This window comes from Camelus bactrianus, chromosome 20 (genome assembly GCF_048773025.1).
Source record: "Camelus bactrianus isolate YW-2024 breed Bactrian camel chromosome 20, ASM4877302v1, whole genome shotgun sequence".
Taxonomy (NCBI): Eukaryota; Metazoa; Chordata; class Mammalia; order Artiodactyla; family Camelidae; genus Camelus; species Camelus bactrianus.
Window position 1 is genome coordinate 39,378,464 of NC_133558.1, and position 23,089 is coordinate 39,401,552.

General features: G+C 37.6%; 1 protein-coding gene across 3 annotated transcripts in view; it reads left to right on the top strand.

Annotated features, from left to right (window-relative positions):
- KHDRBS2 (KH RNA binding domain containing, signal transduction associated 2) overlaps positions 1 to 23,089 on the top strand; it is a 644,953-nt gene that overhangs the window by 504,299 nt on the left and 117,565 nt on the right. For all 3 annotated transcript variants that reach the window (XM_074348987.1, XM_074348989.1, XM_074348988.1), the window contains exons 11-13: positions 12,505 to 12,652; positions 15,951 to 16,093; positions 19,106 to 19,203. The gene's annotated coding sequence lies outside the window, so the exon portion shown is untranslated. The remainder of the gene's footprint in view (positions 1 to 12,504; positions 12,653 to 15,950; positions 16,094 to 19,105; positions 19,204 to 23,089) is intronic.

Consider the following 23,089-nt stretch of genomic DNA (forward strand, 5'->3'; position numbering starts at 1 on the left):
GATTCAGCAAATATTTACTAAGTACAACCTGTATTTGTTAAAAAAAAAAAAAAAAAAAGAAAGAAAACCACATTTTCAACCGCTATTGAAAATGGAGACTTGACTTCTCTGCAAAGGAGTTGAAAACTGTAGCCAATAGACCTCAGACTGGAAACAGTGCAGGGTCAGTTATGAGAGCCACAGACAGACCCGAGAAATGAAACGGTTTTGCCAGGAGATTTGAAACAGGGGTAGAGCCCAAGTTTCCTCCTTCAGGGTCTGGGCCACTTCTCACTGCACAAATATCCCTGGTAGAGGTCACCTTAGACACGTGCCGTGGGAGAGAGGGGGGAGAGCCCCGAGACGCCTTATGACTAGGTGTAGAACGGAGACTGGGGGTACCACAGGATGAAAGGGCCGGGCCGTTCACTGATGGAGAAGGGAGCCCCACCTGGGGGAGGGAATGCGCTGAGTCCATTCATGGAGTCGGAAAAGCTCAGGGAGTGGTTGAGGGGAAAACAGAAGGTCGGTGGGCCCTGACAGCCCAATTCCTAAAGGCTCCGAGCAAAACCAAGCCTGGGGAGGTGGGGCTGAGTCAGGTCACGATGGTCTCTGAGTGTTGTATTAAATTATTTGAATTTTATGGGGGAAATAAAAGGAAGCCACTGTAGGTTTGCAGTAACACGCCAGAGCTCTCCCTAAGGAAACTGTCCCAAGGAAACAAGGCAAACGTCATTGAGTCACTTTTCTAAGATTCAATATTAATTACATATGGGCTTCCACTAAGCAAGTCTCTTTGCTAAGCTGCAGAATCAAAGATCAAATGTCCCAGAGGACGCAATTCTGAAGTTTTATTTATCAGTAACTTACCAGGTATCTGATTTGACTTTTAAAAAATGGTATTGTTTTTATAAAACAAGGAGAGAAAGAATGTCTAGTCCAGCTGTCCTGTGTGTTATTATCCTTTGATTCTTTTAAAACGATAGGCTTGATCCTGTAAAGCAATGACAGAGAAATGTCACAACTTGCTCCTATTTTGATATATTAATCAATATGCTTTTGTGTCCATTGCAATTATTTTATCCTCCGTATTATTGCTGTTTTATAACCCTGTGGCTCTCTCACCATTCAGACTCCGTCTTTGAACTCAGTAACTCGGGGCAGGGCTGTCATAGCAGAAACACCAGGGCTGAACAGCAGAAGAGAACAGTCTTGGCTGTTGAGTTTAAATGAAAAGTTAAGAGGTTTTAAAGCTCAAAAACAATAATTTGTGAGGAAGGGGATTTTTGACTTTCAAAAGCCTGCATTTTGAGTAGGCTCTGAGTGAGCTTTAAAGTTTGTGTGTTAACGGTGCGTTTAAAAGCTCCTATCCAAAATTAAACAGATGAAAGGCTCCCATCCACCTGCCTCTGTACATCTACAAGATAAACATGGTCCAGGCTGAGAAGAGAGCTCAAGGGGTAACAGAATCTGAGATGTTAGTGTAAGATACTAGTGTGCTCTCGAGTCTGGCTCTGTACACTAAGTTAGTTATCCAATAGAAGTTTCCAGTAGATCTGGACCCTGAAACGGAGCCAGGGAAGACAGCGTGCTTCACTGAATTCCCCCACGTCAGTGAGTTCTAGGTGCAATCCTATAGAGAAAAAAAAATTTTTTTGCAGAATGTTTTCCATGCTTGCAAGAGTGGAGGGGGTGTGGCAAAGCACCACACATTGATGGGCACCTCTGCAGGAAGGCAGGGGATGGTGCAGGGGTCTTGGCTCAGGCCAGCACTGACCAGGATGCAGAGGCATCCGTGGATACAATGTTGAGAGGTGACAAGATTAGCTGCTCCCTGCTACCAGCACCTCCAAAACGTAAATCCAACCCAGGAAAAGTGGAGCAGCAGAAATGAAGTCCTCAGTTGACAGAGGAACTCATCCCCCAAATTAACCTGAACTGGCTGAGATTTTTTTTTTGTCCACTTGGCAGTATGGGGACTTGAGATTGAAATCAAGCTGAAGTATAGGAAAATGTAATTATGGATACATCACAGTCATTTATTGCATAACTTTCCCAACTTTCAAAATAGAAGTGAATACAGTAGGTTTCCCTGGCAACAGGGTAAGAGAATTTCCCTAAATTACTGGCCTCTCAGCAGCAAACTTCGATAGGATGAAAACTGTTCAAAGAGTGCCTTAACTAGTGACCGTTTGCCCGGTTGGAGGGACCTGGACCTTTCTTCTCCCATCAGTGATACTGGCTCTGTTGGATCCCTTCATGACATCATGTCCCCTCTCACTCATTTCAAAAGTGCTGGCTCCCAAAGATGACAGGCACAGGTGAAAGAGGAAAATGGGGCACGAGGGGATGGCCACGTCCCAGGTCTCGCTGAATCCCTGGGACACGTCCTGCCAAGTGTGGGTCCTTGGCTTCGCACGGGAAAGAATTCAAGAGCGAGCCCCCGTTGAGTAAAGGTAGATTTATTCACAGAGATACATACTCCATAGACAGAGTGCAGGCTGCTTCAGAAGACAAGAGAAAGGCCACCAGGTGTGGGGGTTGGGTGCTCAGTTTAAAGTAAAAGCAGACACACACTCCAGAGACAGGGCGCGGCCTGTCTCGCTGAGAAGAGGAGTGGCCACGAGGCGTGGGCGCTGCTGGTTTTCTGGGCTCAGCGCCTTCAGGTGCTGACAGGCGGGAGGACTGTTCCGGCTACTTTGGGGGGGGAGGCTGAGATTCCCGTCACCCACTTTTTGACCTTTGATGGTCAGCCTTGAACCTGTCCTGGCACCTGTGGGAGGACACTGTATTTCAATGAGCAGCTATTGAAGCTCAAGGTCCACTGGGAGTTGAATCTCCCGCCGTCCTGGTGCTAATGGCTGTGTCCTGCTTTGAATGGTTGTGCCCTGTCCCCTTCCCTCCTGTCTCACAGGTACCTGCCAGCTCTAAGGGTAGTTGACGTTATTCATGTGCATGTTCCACACATTTTTTCAGATGATGCTGTAGCTCTTGGTACACTGATGATCCTTTGACGACATGGAACTCATCAAAGCACCGAAAGTTTGGGCACTACACATTAATAACTAAGAAAGTCTTCATGCCTGCTTATATTTCTATAACAAAAGTTTTACTACACTCAAATATGATCAAATCAGAATCCACTTCATGTCATTTATGAGACCAAATAATATTTTTAGGTCTTCAGGGTAATATTTAGATAATTTCCACTTTCAGTATATTAACGGAATTCAGACCATTTGGCTTAATAACAATTGAAATCCTAACCGTTTTTAAATAAATTTGGCACAGAATGGCATTAAAGGTTCTTACAAATACCTTTAAAGGAGGTATTTAAAGGAAAAAAATTTTAAACTATATTATTAAAATATTACTCTTGTTCCTTTCTTCAATTAAAAATATATAAGGATGTACTTTGAAACCACAAATGCCCCTTAAAAATGTAACTCTTTAGTTATATAGCATTTGCTCTCTGTGTCTGTGTCTTTTGGTTAATATAATACAGAAGCTTGTCTGCTTTGGGGGGATTTAAAAGAGAATAGAAAACAGTAACTAATAATATGTTAAGTTGGCTAAATATCAAGTCTCAATTTCAGTATCAAGAGGGGGCCTGTTAACTCCACACAAAAATGACTAGAGCTGATTTTTAAAAATTGGCAAAGTAACAGGATACAAGATTAACAACAAATGCCAGCTGCATTTCTTTATGCTAACACTGAAATATCAGGAAAGGAGAGTAAAAAAATAATCCCTTTTAAAATCACATCCAAAAAAATAAAATACTTAGGAATAAACCTGACCAAGGAGGTGAAAAACTTATACACAGAGAACTATAAAACGTTCATTAAGGAAATTAAAGATGACTTAAAGAAATGCAAAGATACCCCATGCTCTTGGATTGGAAGGATTAACATTGTTAAGTGCCCATACTACCCAAAGCAATCTACACATTTAATGTGATCCCTATCAAATTACCCAGGACACTTTTCACAGAAATAGAACCTATAATCCTAAAATTTATATGGAATCACAAAAGACCCAGAATTGCAAAAGCCATACTGAAGAAAAAGAACAAAGCTGGAGGAATAACCCTCCCAGACTTCAGACAATACAGAGAGCTACAGTCATCAACACAGCATGGTGTTGGTACAAAAACAGACATATGGCTCAGTGGAACAGAACAGAGAGCCCAGAAATGAACCCACAGACCTACAGTCAATTAGTCTTTGAAGAGGAGATAAGAATATACAATGGAAAAAAGACAGTCTCTTCAGCAAGTGGTGTTGGGGGAGCTCGACAGCTGCCTGTAAATCAATGAAATTAGAAGATTCCCTCACACCACACACAAAAATAAACTCAAAATGGCTTAAAGACTTAAATATAAGACAAGACATGATAAACCTCCCAGGAGAAAACATAGGCAAAACATTTTCTGAAAAAAATCTTAGCAATGTTCCCGTAGGGCAGTCTACCCAGGCAACAAAAAGAAAAGCAAAAATAAACACATGGGACCTAGTTAAACTTATAAACTTTACACAGCAAAAAAATCATAAGTGAAACAAAAAGACCACCCATGGATCAGAAGAAATATTTGCAGATGATGCAACTGACAAGGGCTTAATTTCCAGAACATTCAAACAGCTCATACAGCTTAATAACATAAAAAAAAAAAAAACCCAATCCAAAAATGGGCAGAACACCCAACAAGCAATTCTCCAATGAAGACACACAAATGGCCAAAAGGCACATGAAAAATGGTCAGTATCACTAATTATCAGAGAAATGCAAATCAAAACTACAATGAGGTATCACCTCACACCAGTCAGAATGGCCATCATTAAAAAGTCCACAAATGATAATTGGTGCAGAGGGTGAGGAGAAAAGGGAACTCTCTACACTGTTGTTGGGATATAGTTTGGCGCAGCCATTATGGGAAACAGTACGGGCATTCCTTAAAAAACTAAAAATAGACTTACCATGTGAGCCAGAAATCCCACTCCTGGGGATATATCCAGAAGGAACTCTAAGTCAAAAAGATACATGCACCCCAATGTTCACAGCAGCACTATATACAACAGCCAAGACATGGGAAAAATACCTAAATCTCTACCAACAGATAACTAGATAAAGAAGATGTGGTATACATGTATAATGGAATACTACTCAGTCATAAAAAAGAGTAAAATAATGCCATTTGCAGCCATATGGATGGACCCAGAGATTGTCATTCTAAGTGAAGTAAGCCAGAAAGAGAAAGAAAAATACCATGTGATATCACTTATATGCAGAATCTTAAAAAAAAAAAAAAAGACACAGATGAACTTATCTACAAAACAGAAACAGACAGACATAGAAAATAAACATGGTTTCTGGGTGGGGAGGAGGGGGTCAAAGGGATAAACTGGGAGTTTGAGATTTACAGATACTATCTACTATACCTAAAATAGATAAACAACAAATATGTACTGCATAGCACAGGGAATTATATTCAATGTTTTGTAGTAACCTATGGTGGAAAAGAATATGAAAACAAATATATGTATGTATATGTATGACAGAAACATTATGCTGTACACCAGAAGCTGACACAACATTGAAAATTGACTATACTTCAGCTTAAAAAAAAAAAGAGGCTGCCTGTTAACTATAAACGTCATGTGTTTGCTACTCTGCAGGTTCCATGGGAAGGGTTAATTTTTACTGCAAAAATTATGCCCTGGATGATTGAAAATATCCAATTGAGTGGTAATTTACAAAACGGATTACATTATTTGTGTTTTGTATGAGGACAAAGTATTAATAATAGTAACAATAATAATCATGAGGCCATCAGATTTCTAAGCATACATAGCAGGCAAGACTTTTCACATAAAAGTGTACATAGAACACCTGTAATCCTTACATCAAGCTTGCAAACAAAGTACAATTAACCCCATTTTACGGAAGAGGAAGTTGAAGGTCAGAGGCTTAGCTGATGTCACGCTTTTATTATATAGCAAAAGCAATATTCAGAACTAAATTTGAGAACCCATACATCTTCCAAAATGCTATGATGATTCCCAACTTTTAATGTATTTGATTAAAAGAGAATCTAAAATCTCAGTCATAGCATAATTTCTATTCTGTAGCAGTATGATGAATACTGACTAAAAACAGAAAAAGATTATGATAAAATATTTTAGCTTGAAGTGCATCTAGTCTGACCTTTCCTCAAATTCATCATCTTTCAGCAGTTCCATCAGAAAATGTAGGTGAATATATCCCACGTTTGACATAAAGCCTGGTGCAGTCTTTTGTAGAACAAACGGATTCATTTATAATCTAAGTTTTATTTTGACATTAAAAAAGAAACCCTCACATGATTAAATAAGCATGAAAGCAATTTCAGGCTTTTATCCTTCAATCTATAAACCAGAACTCTGCTTTAAAGTACCCGTGTCCGTTAAAATCAGAAATATCGTTCTATAAGCCATGCAGTCATGTGTTAACAACACAAAGTGAAGGTATCACTCAATGTTAAATATTTTAAAAACAAAATATTTCCTGTTGCCAATAGAATGCGTAGCATGTGTCTGAACATTCTAGTTTTCTAATAAAATATCTAAGTTAACAGTAAGATAGCTTTTCTTTTCAACGGGGAAGCACCAGTCTTCTGTATCCATCATGAAGTAATCTTTACTAAAAATCTTCCAGTCTCTTTACATAGAATTTATTAATTGGTACTCAAAAGATGATTTACAGTGGGTAAAAAGGTCACCCCACTTGATATGCTGTTTTATATTTCAGTCTCTTACACTTTATGTGAGAAAAATTGGGAAAATAAGAGAGGAAGTTGTCTGATTCATACACCACTGGATGCCTTAACACCAGCCAGCTTATCCGCCTTTACCAAAACCAAGTACAGCCTGAGACATCTTAAGAATTGGCAACAAGCTCCTAAACACTAATTTCGTTCCAGCTTCTGTTTCATCCTATTTTATGCTTCCCAGTGGGATATAGAGGATGATCAATTTCCAAGAGAAACTTGGAGACTCTTGGATCCTTCTCCTAGAATATCACCTCTAGACACAGGTTTCCCATCACCTCGATGCCTCTCAGGATGACTTCCACCAGGAGGAAAATATCCCTTCCCTTCTGGCTCATTCTCTGTCTGCCCTAAGAAAGGTGCACCATGTTTCCTATATTCTGACATCCCAGTCTGCCTTTTATGACATCAGGACATTTTTCAGCTTCTCTGATGCCATCTAATCCTTCCCTCATCAGTATCTGCCATTTTCCCAACTGTACATGGGATGTGAGAGAAAAGAGAAAGGCAATTAATTGATGACTATAGAGAACTGAGTTCTGTCCCATCTATGCAACAGGGCCCCCACATAAAGAAACATTTATTGTGTTAATTATGAAATCAGTGCATGTCCATTGTAAGCCAAACAGTATGAAAAGAAAAACGTCTCAGTTAAGACAAATAATTGTAAATATTTATACATAACCTACTGATCACATCTTGATTTCTTAGCTACAATGCATAAGGTGATGCAATAGGTAAGAAAGTGTCTCTATTTCAAAAGATAAACCTTAAAATTAGAAGGAAATAAACCTCCTATTGGAATTCACTAAGATCAGTGCATAATATCTGTGACTGGATGGAAGTTAGTTTTAAATGTCCCTGAACAGAGAAGATTGTATTCACATGTTGGATAAAGATAATCTTCATAATGGAATTAGTATTTAATTTTAAAATAGTTTTTCTTTTTATTTTCCAGTTGTGGATTTAAGAATATAAATGGATTTAAGAATATAAATTTATTGACTGATACATAATTATTTAGAACTAACATTAGATATGCTGCTTTCTTACAAGGCAATAACTTTTAAAATAAGTAATTCCACATTCTGTCAGATAAACTTACTTCTCTGGAATCCTTTAATCATTCCTTTAATGGGTTTAATTTCTTGAAGACTTTTTTTTTAATTTCTCACAAGTAAATCATTTCGGGACCAATAATGGTTATCGTGCAATAACGGCAGAATTGCCAGTTACTTGTTGATTTTTTGGAAGGTTTTTGTTTTTTAATACTGTCTCCTTTTTTAAAAAAGTACAAAAGGAACCATATTCAAGATTTAAGAAAATAGACTGTATATATCTAATGTAAAAATTAGACTGTAAATATCTAGTGTAAAAATCAAGTCTACAATCCTACTCCTCGGGGATAACTCTGTTAATAAATGGGTTTACATTCCCCCTGATTTTCTTCAACTTCTTTCTCCTCCTCCATTCTTCAACTGCTTGTTACTTATTTATTCATTTGGAATGAGATTCTGCTTTATACATAAGAGCAATTTGAATTTTTCAGAAGTGAGACGAATTTTGTTCCTTTATGAAAAAGTGGCCCATTTCCATTGGGTCGACTTGTGTGGAGGATTAAAGTTACACTGTGATATTATGAAAATTTAGCCCACAGCGCATGCTCTAGAGTGTATGCAAACTTACTTTCACTTCTCAAGTTTCAGGTTTCTTACAGGTAAAAATGGGTTAAAAAATAATCATGGTACCCACTAATAGAACTGTGAAGTATGTCAAGTAAAATCATAAGTATGTCTTTCCTAAATTTAGTTAATATTCTCCTCCAAAGTATTTTTCCTTGACAAAATATTTTAACTTTAAAATATCTTCATGGTGGGTATCAAATGTGCAAATAGAAGCTCGTTCAACCCATAAAAATATTCATATTATCCAAATCGATTTTCAGCTTAGACATTTTAAATATAAATAAAATCAGATAATGCAGGCTTTAGAACACCACTGTAAAAACGCTCATCGTTATATTCATAAGGAAGCATAGATTGGGTATGTTCATAACACGTATTATGCGTTACATTGATATACAAGAATCTTATAATGATGTTGCACATGTATTGTTCACATTGAAATAGGGCTAAAAATGAAGACTAGTGATAAGTTTGTATAATTGTTTCAATAGTAACAATAAAAATGTGACTAGAGAGGTATTTGCAACAAGGGAATGCATAACACATGCCAAATACTGTATTAAGTAATTTTCGGAATGACTTCATATGTTTTTCTCAACAGCCTTATGATACAAGTTCTCATTTTCTGAATAAGGAGACTGAGCTTAAGAGAAGAGGTGACCCATTCACGGTCACCACTGGGCAGTGGGTTGGACTCTAAACCCAGAGACTCCATTTTCAACCCCTACCCTTTAGTATCCCCTCTGACTTCGATCACATGTTATGTCGTAAACTAAATTTTAGAGGAAACTGAATTGCAGCTGTATAATTCATTCTTAAAGCCAGTTAAAAGGAATAAGAATAAACACTCTTAGTATGAATACTGCCAAGGTCAGTATTAATTTTGAAGTCTGATGATACATTTCTTACTGCCTCTATATGCACAAGCCAAAATACTCAGAATGTGCCTTTTCTTGAATTAGCTAGAAAGTAAGTCTTGCATAATAACATCAACTTAGTCTATGTTGTGCCCAACTATATTTATTTGCCCATCTTAACATTGACTAAGTGCGAGTTATGTGTCTAAGTGTGGAATTTAGCCTTTGTGGAGGATGACATAAAACTTCAATGAAAAATGAAAATAAAACTGGAAAAATATATTTCTAGAAAAATAGTCATGACCGTTTACTTGTTTACTGATGGCGTTCTCTGTTGTATTGATTCGTCCCGATCTGTGTGACTGCAAAAATAAAGTGGAGTTTTCCTTTACTATCTGTTGTCTTAAATAGATGATACATACCATTTAAATGTATAATGTATTCACATTTTATTATACTTAATATATAGGATATCAAAATGAGAATAAGGGAAAAATAGATTTAGAAAGAAAATGAACGTAGCTGGAAGACTGAGAAAGACCCTTTAGATGTGCTATTACAAAACAGGTGGCAACATGAAAAACAAAAGATAGACCACCCCTTACAACCGTGAGGGAATGGAGGGTCCTGGCATCTGAAGATTCTCATAACTTGTCATCATGTGCAATTTATCACATACAGCAGTAACTTTAGAAGGTAAAAATACGCGGTGCCTTTATAGCAAATACAGAATATTCTGCTGTTGCCCGTATCTGAAAAGTCACCCTTGTGGACCATTGCACTTTCCTTTTACATCCACCAGCAGAGTAGGGGGTTTTTTTGTTTTTGTTTTTTTGTTTTCTTTTTTTACCACTTCAAGAAAATTTCTGCATCCAGTGTTGAATAAAGAGCCAAAATGTGCACCAATTTGTGCTTTTAGAAAAATTACAAATTACTGCATGTCACAGAGCTTCAGAATTGTTCAGGGATTTTTTTTTTTTAAATAGGAGTACAAAATCTGTAATTCAAGGAGATGCCAAAGTAGTTTGATCACATTGATTTATAAGTGTGTTGATCTTTGAGAGGTACTGTCTTCCAACCTCTATTTTAAGAATCCTGCCTACTATCTGCTGTACTGTCCTATCTACTGTGAGTAAAAAGATAAAGCCTGTTGGAAGCATTAACTGTAAGGTTCTCAGTCACAATTGTTTATTTCTTGTGTTTAGATGACTAGGAAGATCTCTAACATAGGACATTATAAAAGGTGAAATGCTAATAAATAAAACTTGATCATGGGTGGTCTTGATTGCTCAGTTAATGGTGAGGATCATTAATTAATTCTCCCAGGATTTCCAGTCCAAGGTGTTTTTGTGTTTCAAATAATATGGAAATGATTTGTCCTTTCCACATAATTTTCCATCTTTCAATTTACCAGTTAATTATATCACTCGAGGAAACACGTTTGCCTGAAAACGAGTCTAGAAATGAGAGACTGACTTAATGTAATAGGTTCAAAAGGAACTGGGTTTAGTGACAGTTTACAGATGAGACATACTCCGCGAGGGCCAAACAGTGCGTTGCTAGCTGCCACAGAAGGAAAAGTGTCACCAAGTACAGCATCTTCCTTAAAGATATTCAAGGAATATTTTGGGAAAGAACAGTCAGACTTTACCTTTCTAATGGCAAACGTTGGAGCACTTCTAGGAAAAGTCTTAACGTTTTAATCTTAACTAGTACATGGATCCAAATTGATGGGAGGCACTTATTAAATATAACTAAACAAACAAATGTCAGTTTGCTTCCCTCTTTTTCTAATCTTGTATTTCTTGTGTACTATTTGTGAAATAGGGAAATTATATTGATCTATTTGTAAGATGCCAATATTGTGTATGACATTATGTGTACATACATGTATATGTGTATCTATCTATCTTTATATGCACTGATACTTAAAAAATCTAAGATAATATTGATGTAATTCTCACAACAGCTCTCTGAAGAAAACAGGGCAGATTTTCTTACCCTCACTTTAAAGATAAGGAAACAAAACTTCAAAGGGTTGAGAGGTTTATCCAAAAATCACATGGCTTGCTCTGAAACATTAACCTCTCCAGAATAACTAACCATCTTGTTTTGTAAACGGTGGAAGAGAGATCGAGTTGAAAAAATTGACTGAATAATTACTTCACATTGTTCATATGAAATAACTATTAAACAGCTCCTAATAAAACACAATGTAACTTAACCAAAAATTTTGAGATTTATTTTTCCTCTATATAAATATTTACTTAGAACTTTAATAATTAACACTTAGATGGCTTCTTCAAAAGACATGCCCTAATATTGAATACTTTAAAAATAACCCACCATATTGGTGTCTAATGCCTATGAAATTACTCAAAATCAAGAGTCTAATGATTACAAAAGTGTACACTGAATTTGTAATATGGAAATTAAATACTGATGTTTCTGATTTTAGCTGGAAGAGGATGGAATTGAAATTAAGAAAGAAATTAATGGACACATTCCAGTTTTTACTTATAAAAAGATTGTGAGTCCATTTCTTTAGCATATATGGTTATAAGAAATTCAATAGAAAGTGAGTAATAAGTCAACCACTAGGTAAGAATTAGCGTAACCTTGGTGATCATTTTTCTATATTTACATTGGTCTATCTTAATTTTTTTTAAAGGACTTTATGACTATTGGATAAATGAGATTTTTTTTTAAATGCCCTGTGAATTTCAAAACCTAATTTTGGCTTGGTTTGCAAAGGCCAAAAGAAGAAAATTCACTGCAATTTCCCAATGTTAAAACGAGGCACCCATTTTGAGGAGAATATTCCAGTATGTTTGAGTCTAAATTAAACAGATCAGTGGTTGATCTTGATTTAATTTACTGAGCAATTTCCTGTAACTGTGCAGAGAGCTGGGATTCTTTCAGAAGAGTGTAGTCATCTGGAAGGGCTCTGCTATTTAATCCAGTTTCCCTCTGTCCACTTCTGTTGCTAAAGGGCATTGCAAGAACCCAGGAATATCTACTTGCCACAGAACCACTGTTGAAGCCATACATGGCAGATTAACACAGAATTTACTATTTAACAATTAATCTGCTTTGTTATACTGTATAGAAAATATACTAGCCCCTTTCCCAAAACAATAGCAGCATATTTGAGAGTCTTAAGCTTACTCAATTTCAGGTCAAACCTCGTTCCTGAATTTGATATGAATTCCGAAATTCTCGCTCCTGTGGTCCAATAGCCGGCCTGTGTTAAACATTCCAGGACATGGTGTGCTTGGAGCCTCGCATATTTCTGGCGAACTGCCGAGATCATTTTTTCATTAAGCGTAAGTGACTAATTAAAATATTAGGGCACATTGTGTAAATAAGATGTGGTACTGAAGTTGCAAATAATTAAACAAATGTGTGTGTTTGTAATGAGATGATCCTGGTGTAGGGAAAGGAATGGTCTAGAAATGCTGGATAAATGAAAGACGACTTTAATTATGTCTACAATGTCCACACATAGACACACACACACACACACACACATACACATAAAATTTCAATATGCTGCTGTTTTTCTGGAACATATATTTATTTATAAAGATAAATTATTTGATAATGATATTAGTAAACATCAATTAGGCATTATTTCCTCCTTTTCTTCTGTGGCTGACTTTGCTTTTAGCATGTTGAAATATATTATAAATGCTTAATTTTGTTTATTTTCTAATTAGACTTCATTATTACAGCAGGAGAAGCATACCTGATCTCTCAAAGTAACTGTGATTGTTAACATTAATATATTACAGTTGCGTTCAGTCAGTTTTATAGAAACATTGTAGAAATGACACAGACCTCAACTCCCAAATGATTTGTATTTGTAGCTAATATTTTTATTCTTGAGAAGACCAGAGACAACACAAAAATATAATTAATTTATCAGATGACTGGTTCCTACATATAATATTTGTTTCGTTTCTTTTTAATTGCCTTCAGTGTACAAGTAGACAAGAAAGCAGAATTTAGGAACAGAATTTCAGGACAAACACTATTAATTTGTCTGTGACTATGTATTATGATGAAATGAAATTTCAAAATCAATATTGGAGTAAAAAATAAGCTATGATAATCTTTAAGGTTTTAAAAACTAACAAAATAAGGTCTTGCTTATATTGTATAGAATATCAGTTTTGCAGTATCTTTAATTCTGGGCATACTTATTCCTTAAAAAGATATGCAGATCTTACCAGAACTTAATGAATAGATTCTTATTTCAGGTTGTAATTGAATTTGTGTAAATTTTCTATTTTCCATATTGTATATTTACGGAGCCTCCAACTTTATTGACTGAGCAGTTTTGAAAGTTTCTTTTCTTTTCTACTTTAAAACAATGAAGTTTAGAAATAAGCATTATCTTTTGAACTGATAATCCATCCAAAATACGACGTTTGCTAAAATTTCCCAAAAAGCTGTCAACTCTCTCCTCCACTCTGCATTTGTGGCGAATATAAGCATTACTTACAGTGATGTAATTCCTCTTACATCTGAAAATATACCCTTATAATGGAGTTAATATAAGAAATGTATAACATAAAACACTTAAGTATTACCCAATAATTCTGACAAATGATTTATATCTTACATTAACATAAAAACACCCAAGACTTATTTCCAATGTTCTATTTCTAAAAATATTTTCCTCTACTCAAAGTTTTGACAGCTGAAAATCAGGTAGAAAATTGCTGGGGAAACATACTATATAGATTTTTAATTAGAAAGGATATTGAGGATGAATTATTTCATTCCTAATCAGTTTATCTTTCTAATGCCCACCCAACACATTCAACTTTTTATGTCACATGTTACTTCTGTCACATTCTCAGTGGCTTCAAAGTTAAACTAGATATGAATTAGAACATCAGTGTCTAAGAATATGTAGAATTAGAAAATGTATGTCCAGTCAGGCTGCAGTGATTTTGGTTGTAATATCAAGTAATGACCCATCTATCATAATAATGAAAGAAATCAATTGCTCTGCTAAAATGCTTCTTAATGTGCTTTTACACCACAAGGCCACCTTTATCTACTAAACAAATAATATTCAAATTCAAACCAATTCAACTAGATACATTTCAGTGAAACAGTGTTTAAGAAACGTGAACTGAAAAATGAAAGTTACATCACCTTATGATCAAAAGCAGTGAGCCTTCAACTTCAACCAGCCAGGTGGCAGGTTTGGCCTGTCTCACTCGTGTTCTTAGTGGGGAGCTGTCAAGAATGGTTGACATCTCTTAAACTTACTGTCTCATTTGTCCCTGCTTATGAACCATATGTGGATACACTAAACTACGAGACAGAAAGAAGACAGCCACAGTTGTATTAAAATACACATATCAGCGTTTGTAAATATCACCCATGGTATTGAGAGAGGCGCAGTTTCCAAAAGAGAATGGGCAGTATCTCTCATTTCCTCAGTTCCTGGGTTTTTGTTTTTTTTTCTGCCTTTCCTTTTCCTGCATCTATCATCCCAACTAATTTGGGATGATAAGGGATGCTTGTAATTACCTGCCCTGGTTTCAGAGACATCAGGGCTCATGTTAGAATGAAAAACAGAGAATGAATACAATACCGCGATATCCAACTAACTGCAAAAGCCAGAAGCCATTTTTCTCACAAATTCAAAAACGGCGACCCTTCAGTGAAAATATATTTTCAATAATTTTACAAATCTTCTACCAAAGGAAAGGTGCTGAATGAATATATTCAATCGACTAGTGCTTTCCGCTAAGTCCTATGATAGGTGTGAAGTTTTGAGTTAAGAAAGTAGTTGAAATACAAAAGCGGATCCCTTCTAGGGTGACTTGGTGTGACTGGGTCATTTCTATCCTAACCCTACTTTGATCTTCATTTTGAAGACAGCCATGCTCAAGCTACATAGATAATTTCCTTCAAAACATTTGATTTTTCTGTCATTCTTATCGGAGAGTAGAAGATCCCTGAATATCAGTGTATGCGCTATATTTCCTAGCGAATAGTTTGAGCTGCTATAAGATTCCTGGGAATTTTTTAAATAATAGTCAAGGTTTTATTATGCTTAGTTCCCCCAATAGCTTCTTAGAGTCCACTCATCAAATAATTCAGGGTCTAAAGAAACACATAAAAATGTGTTCAGCAGCCATCAAGCAGTACGACTGTTTGTTTTTGGTTGATAGAGGATCCTGTGGTGGAAAACAGTTAGGTCTTAAGATAAACATGCCTTCAAATGTCCTGAGACCATATGCACACTTCACAGAAGAGCAGTCAGCTGTGCTCAGAAGCCTGCCTGTGGTGGAGGAAGTCATATTTTGACTGTCGTGGCTCAGCTGCTTATAAACATCACAGTGTGCCTCGTGCCTCATGCTAATGGCAGTGACTGACGGCCGTCATCGTTCACTCCCGTAAAAAACTTCCTCAGGAGAGACTGATCATAGCTAGAAAACTGCTTAAAGTTAAACTGTTTTTCTAAAACAGAATATAAAAAACGCTTAGTACAAGAGGTTGAATGAATAATTTATTTTGTTCTGAGTATGTGTGACAACTGCTACTGTTGCTAAATTTGCCATGAACCTAATTGACATCCCATGTGGGGACACCTTATAGATGCCTGTGTGCGCGACTGCATGATGCTTTAAAGCTGTCCTGCTCATCTGGGACGAGAAGTGAAGACGTGTGATAGAGAAAACCGAAAACTGGAGTTGATCTGACACTGGCTGTTTGGAGGGTCCATGTTTTTGACAATGGAGGTGAGTCCCCTTACCTCTTTGTGATTTCATGTGTGACCTCTGCTTACAAGACGGGTATAGAACACTTCATTATGGACCCAAAAAGAAATGTTTAAATGGATGAAGCTTCTCTTTGTGTCTGAGCGAAGCTAAGCGGGACATTAATGTCAAACTAGGGAGCAACTTTTAGTTTTAATCTACACTGCAGCACCACGACAATAATGTGTTGATTTTTAGCTATGCACACGATTTTCATGTCTTACATCACCAGAACTTGAAGTTATGAATTTCTACATCGAAGTAAAAACAAAAAAAAAAAAATCAATTAATAAGAAAATACGTTTTTGAGACAATGTAATGGATATTCACAATATTTCTGCTAATAATGGGAGTAGAGGGCAAAATTTCCAGAGGAGAGGAAATGCCACGCACCACAGCTGGTGGGACTTCGGGAGCCTTTGTCTAAAGAGTTGTTACAGTCGTCCTTCCCCGCGTGCCGTTTCTGGATCGGGGGGAACGTTTGCCTTTATTGAAGAGAGGCTTCCAGGAAACGTTTGTAGAATTAGAGGGGTTGGGATGGAGCAGAGCAGAACAGCACGTGGCAGGCGAGGACCGTGACGATTTATTTCCTCCTAAAATTCCAGTTTGTTCTCCAACAAAAGGAAAAAGAAATATATGGCTGGATGTGTGGTCAGTGACACAGATGATTCCAAAGAGAAGTCTTCCATTTCCTTCTTTATACATACTTTTATTTAAGAAAGAACTTATTTTGGAAGTATAAATTACAGTGAGTTCAATGAGACTGGAAATTGTATAGGAGATTTCAGAAAGCACTTAATTAAAAAAAAATTAAAGTGTATCCCCCAGGACCTGACCTTCAAAGAGACCCTAAGAAAGACTAAGTTATAAAAAGGGAAAGTTAAGTTATAAACACCATAGAAACAGTCCATCTGCTTCTATTTTGTTTCAGAAGAGTCTGGAAGAAGGCAGCACCATTCTGTTGTGCCCATTTTGAATCTGACCCAGACGTAACATCTTTCTGAAGCACCCCATGTAAATTCCCCTACACAATAGACCACTCTTTTTTAGGGATTTGTTTGGAGGCAGAAAATATATTGTGAACAGACCATGCATCCTGCCCCAGTGTAATTGTGCCTGTTGTCCCAGTGTAATTATTAACAACACAACCTTTCACTCTCAGAGGTACCCCAGTATGGATGACAAAGTATGGTAACCTTATCTAAAAATAAAAATGAGTTGTTAATAATAATAGGGTAACCTTTATTGGAGGCTTACTAATTGTCAGAGAATCTGAAATGCTTTCGTGTGTAATGACTTCTTCAAAATCACCCAATGAGAGAAGTATCTCAGTGCGCCCATTTTACAGCTGAGGAAACGGTGAGTTGGAGCAGTTAAACAGCATGGCTTCTTCTTCCTCTCTTGGGGGGCCAACCTGAAACCAGATGACGGTCGGATTCTGCCACAACATATACCAGAAGATGATGTTCTGTCCTCTTACGTGCTGGTTGATAGGATTAACTTGGTTGTCCTTCCCACATTCAAAGATTGTCAATACTTCTAACCTGTTATACTTCCTAGCTATTATAAACCTGTTTTTATAAGTACTGCTCATTTGCAGAGTCAGGAAAAGAGGACTGAACTGAACTAAACGTCAGCTGGGTTGTAGTTCAGGATACTACTGTTAAGTTAATGGTAATAATCATGGTTTGTTAAGTGACTAGCTGATGCCAGGCACTGTACTTGGGGTTTCTCTGTGTTCTCTCACTAACTCTTGAAACAGCTCTGTAAGGCAGGACATTTGCACCCCACAAATGTGTATGAATTCTTTCTGCCTCAATTTAGTTCAGAAATTAAGGGGCAGGGTATAGCTCAGTGGCAGAGTGCGTGCTTAGCATGCATGAGGTCCTGGGTTCCATCCCCAGTACCTCCTCTAAAATAAATAAGCCTAATTACCTCCCCCTCACCAAAATAAAGTAATTAAATCATATAATAAATAAAGCAAAAGAAAGAATTGGAAAATGAATATATGTATGTTCATGAATGACTGAAGAGTTGTGCTGTACACCAGAAACTGACACAACACTGTAAACTGACTATACCGCAATTTTTAAAAAATGAAAGAAATTAAAAATGAAGGCTGGGGGAATTCAATAATTTCAGCAGGCCTCTCCAGCTCTACCTTCTGTGACTACATGATTAGATGTCTCTGGGAGTAACTGATTACCAGGAGGTAAGGCATAAGTTTGTACGCAGAGAAAAATTCTTGGGGGCAGAGACTTCCCAAAACCTCATACTTATATTAGCTGTCATGTACTGAGTGTTTACTGAAGGCGTGCATTTTACAAAGTTTTATCTTCTGTTTTTCTCCTCATCATAGGCCAAATAAGAAGAGGATTTGGATTTGAACCAACATAAATTTAAATCCACCATGCTAGAGAGAGTGCCCTTCTCTGGGTCTCTAGCCTCTGCCCAAATTTAGGAACCTTTTCAAAAAGCAATATTAACGATAAATGATATTTGTTCATGATCAAATTTGTTCCACCACTGCAGAAATAATATAAGTGGAAAACACAGGTGTGATCCTGTTGTGTAGGGGTTGTTGAAAGGAAAGTCCTTGCCACATTTTCAGACGAGAAGTGTGGAAATTCTCACTAGTGCAGAGTAAGATCTGTGTGCTGCAAAGAACAGAGTAAATTCAAGTCTGTGCTTGTCCTCAAGAGATGGTCACAGTTCAGTAGGGATACGAGAATGTGAACGCACAAATATAGACTAGGCGCTCTTAGAAAATGCCAAATCCAAATTGTAGAGTGGAATTTGAACAGTGTTTCTTAACTGGGAACGTGTCACGTGTGATGCACTTTAAAAATGCAGATGCCAGGACAATACAAGTGTTAACCAAATAAATTTTGAATGTTGGAGCCTGGAAATGTGTAATTTTAAACTCCACGACTAATTGTAAAGTGCACTATGAATAACAACCACCGGATTAACATTAATATGTTAATTGTGCAGATTTAAAAAAAGAAGAGGTTGATTTGAGCTGGGATTTTTTAAAAGACGGCTTCATAGAAGAGATGAGATTTGAATGAAAGGTCAGCTATGGACAGAAGGTAGGTGAAACTGACTTTTTTCTTTTCTATTTTAGCTCAGAATAAAATCTTGCCTGTAAAGGTTTTTTTATTCCTGCATTCAGATTCCTAATTGGATTGATCTAGAATTGACAATAAAACTTACAACAATAAATACCTGGAAATGTTCAGTTGTCTTCTAATACAGCCTTGAAATGGCTACATGAAACTCAGGTTTAAAGTCTTGCTTGAAAGCTCATAAAGTATGTATAGATTAGCATCAATATCTTAATAAAGAAAATTTTAGCACAATTAATAAATGCAATTTGGACTGCACATTGCCAAGGGCAGGGTTGGCGTTTTATTCGAATGTGGATTCTTAGACCTTTAGTACTGGGGTTGGTATCTAGAATACACATAACATATATTTGTTTGTTGAATGAGTGAGATCTTTGGATTTTCTTGGTTTATTCACTCCACTTCAATTGTGGGGCAGGTTTCAATAGTCTCCATTTGAAAGATCAAGATGAGCTGGCAGAGATTTTCAGCAGTCATTTGCTTTTAGGCTTTTTCTTTCCCATTGAAAAGACTGAAGGGAAAGAAGCAAAGTGGACAGGGCAGAAAATCCCAAGCATCCGACACCCTAGCAGCCCCAGAGCAGCGGAGCTCTCCACCTGCGAGTGTCCCCGCAGAGCCGGCACAGCCCTCTCAGACCAGCCTCTCCGGATGGAGGAGCTCGCTGCGTCCCCCACCCCGTCCAGGGGAGGGCGCAGGGCCTCCCAGGCTGGCCCAGGCTCCTTCTCCTGACCTGCTTTTCGGAGAAGAGGTTTTGTTTTGTCATTGTTTGGGGTTGTTCATGGGCTTCTAGAGGCACGACGGGCAGGAAGATCACTGAGGTTCGTCATCTCCCTACATTATATCTGCTCAGCGCCAGTCAAGCCAGGTTTCCTTACCATTTTGTTGTTGTTTTTAAAAAATGTCAGAATATATTCATAGTCTCCAGTGGACTTTTTAAATACTTTTGGCAACAATGTCATAGGAGGAAAAATAATAGGAAGAAGAAAGAACAGACAGAAAGCAAAACACAGATGGAAAAGAGACTTTGATTTTATTATTTATGTGTGTGTTTAGGGGACTAGAGGGGGAGAAAATGGAAGGTATCACACGGTGTTTAGTCATGGCCATGTGTTTGTAAAGCATGTTTAGTGTGACAGGTTTGACAATAAGGATGGACACTCGTGCTGGTATCAGAGAAAGCAGGGCTAGTATCCAGGAGAGGGAGCTTGGGCAGAAGAACCCGTCAGAGTGCAGGGTGCCTGTGAACTCACCTTGTGTCACTCAGAAGTCCCGGTTGTCCCACTGATTGCGCAGGGTTCAGGTGACATGGCTGGAGGCTAGAGGGGCTTAAATAAATGGCCACTTCTCCCCAAGGAACTGTTGAATGAACTCCTGAGGTGACTGTATTCTGTATCAAACACGTGGATTTCTTAGTTGGACCAAAATTCACAACTTCCAAATGGCTAACTGGAATCTTAGTAACTATTGGCTGCAAAGTGCCCCCAGGGACTATGATTTGGAAAACGTCTGGGACCTGGCTCAAGGCGTATACAAATTGGCCAGCATATGAATGGTTGCACTTTTTCTGGCCTCCCCATCCCTTGTCCAGCTGCTACTTAATTGCATCATCCCAGACCAGCCCGAAGTGAAAAACACACTGAAAATAAACACGATGACATAATTCTTTGTAAGCAATGATTGAACATGAACATGATCTTAAACAGGTTAATTCTCACCGAGTTGTACAAAATGGCTGAAGATAAAATGAATTTGTGCTTTAAGAACATTTCAAGAGTGGATCACCACATTCATGGCCTACATGTCATGCACACAGCAGTGACTTTCATCAGACGGGGGTGTGCTCGGGCCACACGTCCATGACATCCCAAGTGTGAGCATCTCTCCTCAACCAGGCCATCAGTGACTTCACTTTGGCAGCTTGAGGTGGACCCTGGTAGGACTTTTATACCTCAGAATTGTCCAGTGGGATATCTTAGTCAATTTGGGCTGTTACAAAAAATACCACAGACGAGGTGGCTTACCAACAACAGAAATTTATTTCTCGGGGTTCTGGAGGTCGGAAGTCTGAGATCTGGTGCCCAGCGTGGTCAGGTGAGGGTCCAAATGTCTCCTTGTGTCCTCTGTGGGCTCTCTCATCCCATTCGGGAGGGCACCCCCTTCGTGACATACTTACCTCCCACAGGCCCACCTTCTAACAACAACATATTGGATGTAAGAATTCCAATATGTGAATTTGGCCAGCGGTGGCAGGGGGCAGAGAAGGACACAAGCATTCAGGCCATAGCATGCTACAAATCAAGGCTTTCTTTTTTTCTATTTTTAATTTTTTTTTATTGAAGTATAGTTGATTACAATGTTGTGTTAGTTTCAGGTGGACGGCAAAGTGATTCAACTATACATTTATATACATATATATTCTTTTTCAGATTTTTCTCCATTATAGGTATTACAAGATACTGAAGGTAGTTCCCTGTGCTCTATAGCAGGTCCTTGCTGTTTATTTTATATACAGTGGTGTATATATGTTAATCCCAAACTCCTAATTTATCCCTGCCCTATAAATCCTATGTACCCCTCTGTATGTCCATGTATGTATATGTGCACAGTGGTGTGTATATGAATATATGCATACATACATACACATATACCACAGCTTCCTTGTCCCGTCATCTGTCGAGGGACATTTAGGCTGTTTCCATGTCTTGGCTGTTGTAAATGGTGCTGCTGTTAACATTGGGGTGCAGGTGTCTTTTTGAATTAGAGTTTTCTCTGGATATATGCCGAGGAGTGGGACTGCCAGATCATATGATAAGTCTATTTTTAGTTTTTTTAAGGAACACCCATACTGTTCTCTGTAGTGGCTGCACCAAATTACATTCCCACCAGCAGTGTAGGACGGTTCCATTTCTTCCACAGCCTCCCCAGCATTTATCATTTGTGGACTTTTGAATGATGGCCATTCTGACTAATGTGAGGTGATAATTCATTGTAGTTTTGACTTGCATTTCTCTGATAATGAATGATATGGAGCATCTTTTCAAGTGCCTGTTCGCCATCTGTATGTCTTCTTTGGAGAAATGTCTAGTTAGGTCTTCTGCTCATTTTTTGATTGGGTTGTGTTTTTTTTGTGTTTTTTTTTAATTAAGCTGTATGAGCTCTTGGTATATTTTGCAAATTAATCCCTTTCAGTCTCATCATTTGCTAATATTTTCTCCCATTCCACAGGTTGTCTTTTTGTTTTGTTTATGGTTTCCTTTGCTGTGCAAAACGTTTTGAATTTACTCAGGTCTCATTAGCTTAATTTTGCTTGTATTTCCATTACTCTAGGAGATAGATTCAAAAAAAATATATTGCTGCAATTTATGTCGAAGAGTGTTCTGCCTATGTTTTCCTCCAGGAGTTTTCGAGTATCTGGTCTTACGTTTAGGTCTTTAATCCGTTTTGAGGGTTTTTTTGTACATGGTGTTAGGGAATGTTCTAATTTTAATCATTTACATGTAGCTGTCCAGTTTTCCCCACACCACTTGAAGAGGCTCTCTTTTCTGCATTGTATAGTCTTACCTCCTTTGTTGTAGATTAATTGATCTTAATTAATTAATTAAGTAAGTAAGTAAGTAAGTAAGTAAGTAAGTAAGTAAGTACATGGGCTTTCCAGCCTGTTCCATTGATCTATGTGTCTGGTTTTGCTCCAGTACCATACTATTTTGATTATTGTAGCTTTGTAATATACTCTGAAGTCATGACTCCTCCAACTTTGTTCTTTTTCAAGATTGTTTTGGTTATTTGGGGTGTTTTGTGTTTCCATACAAATTAAAAAATCTTCTGTTCCAGTTCTGTGAAAAATGTCATT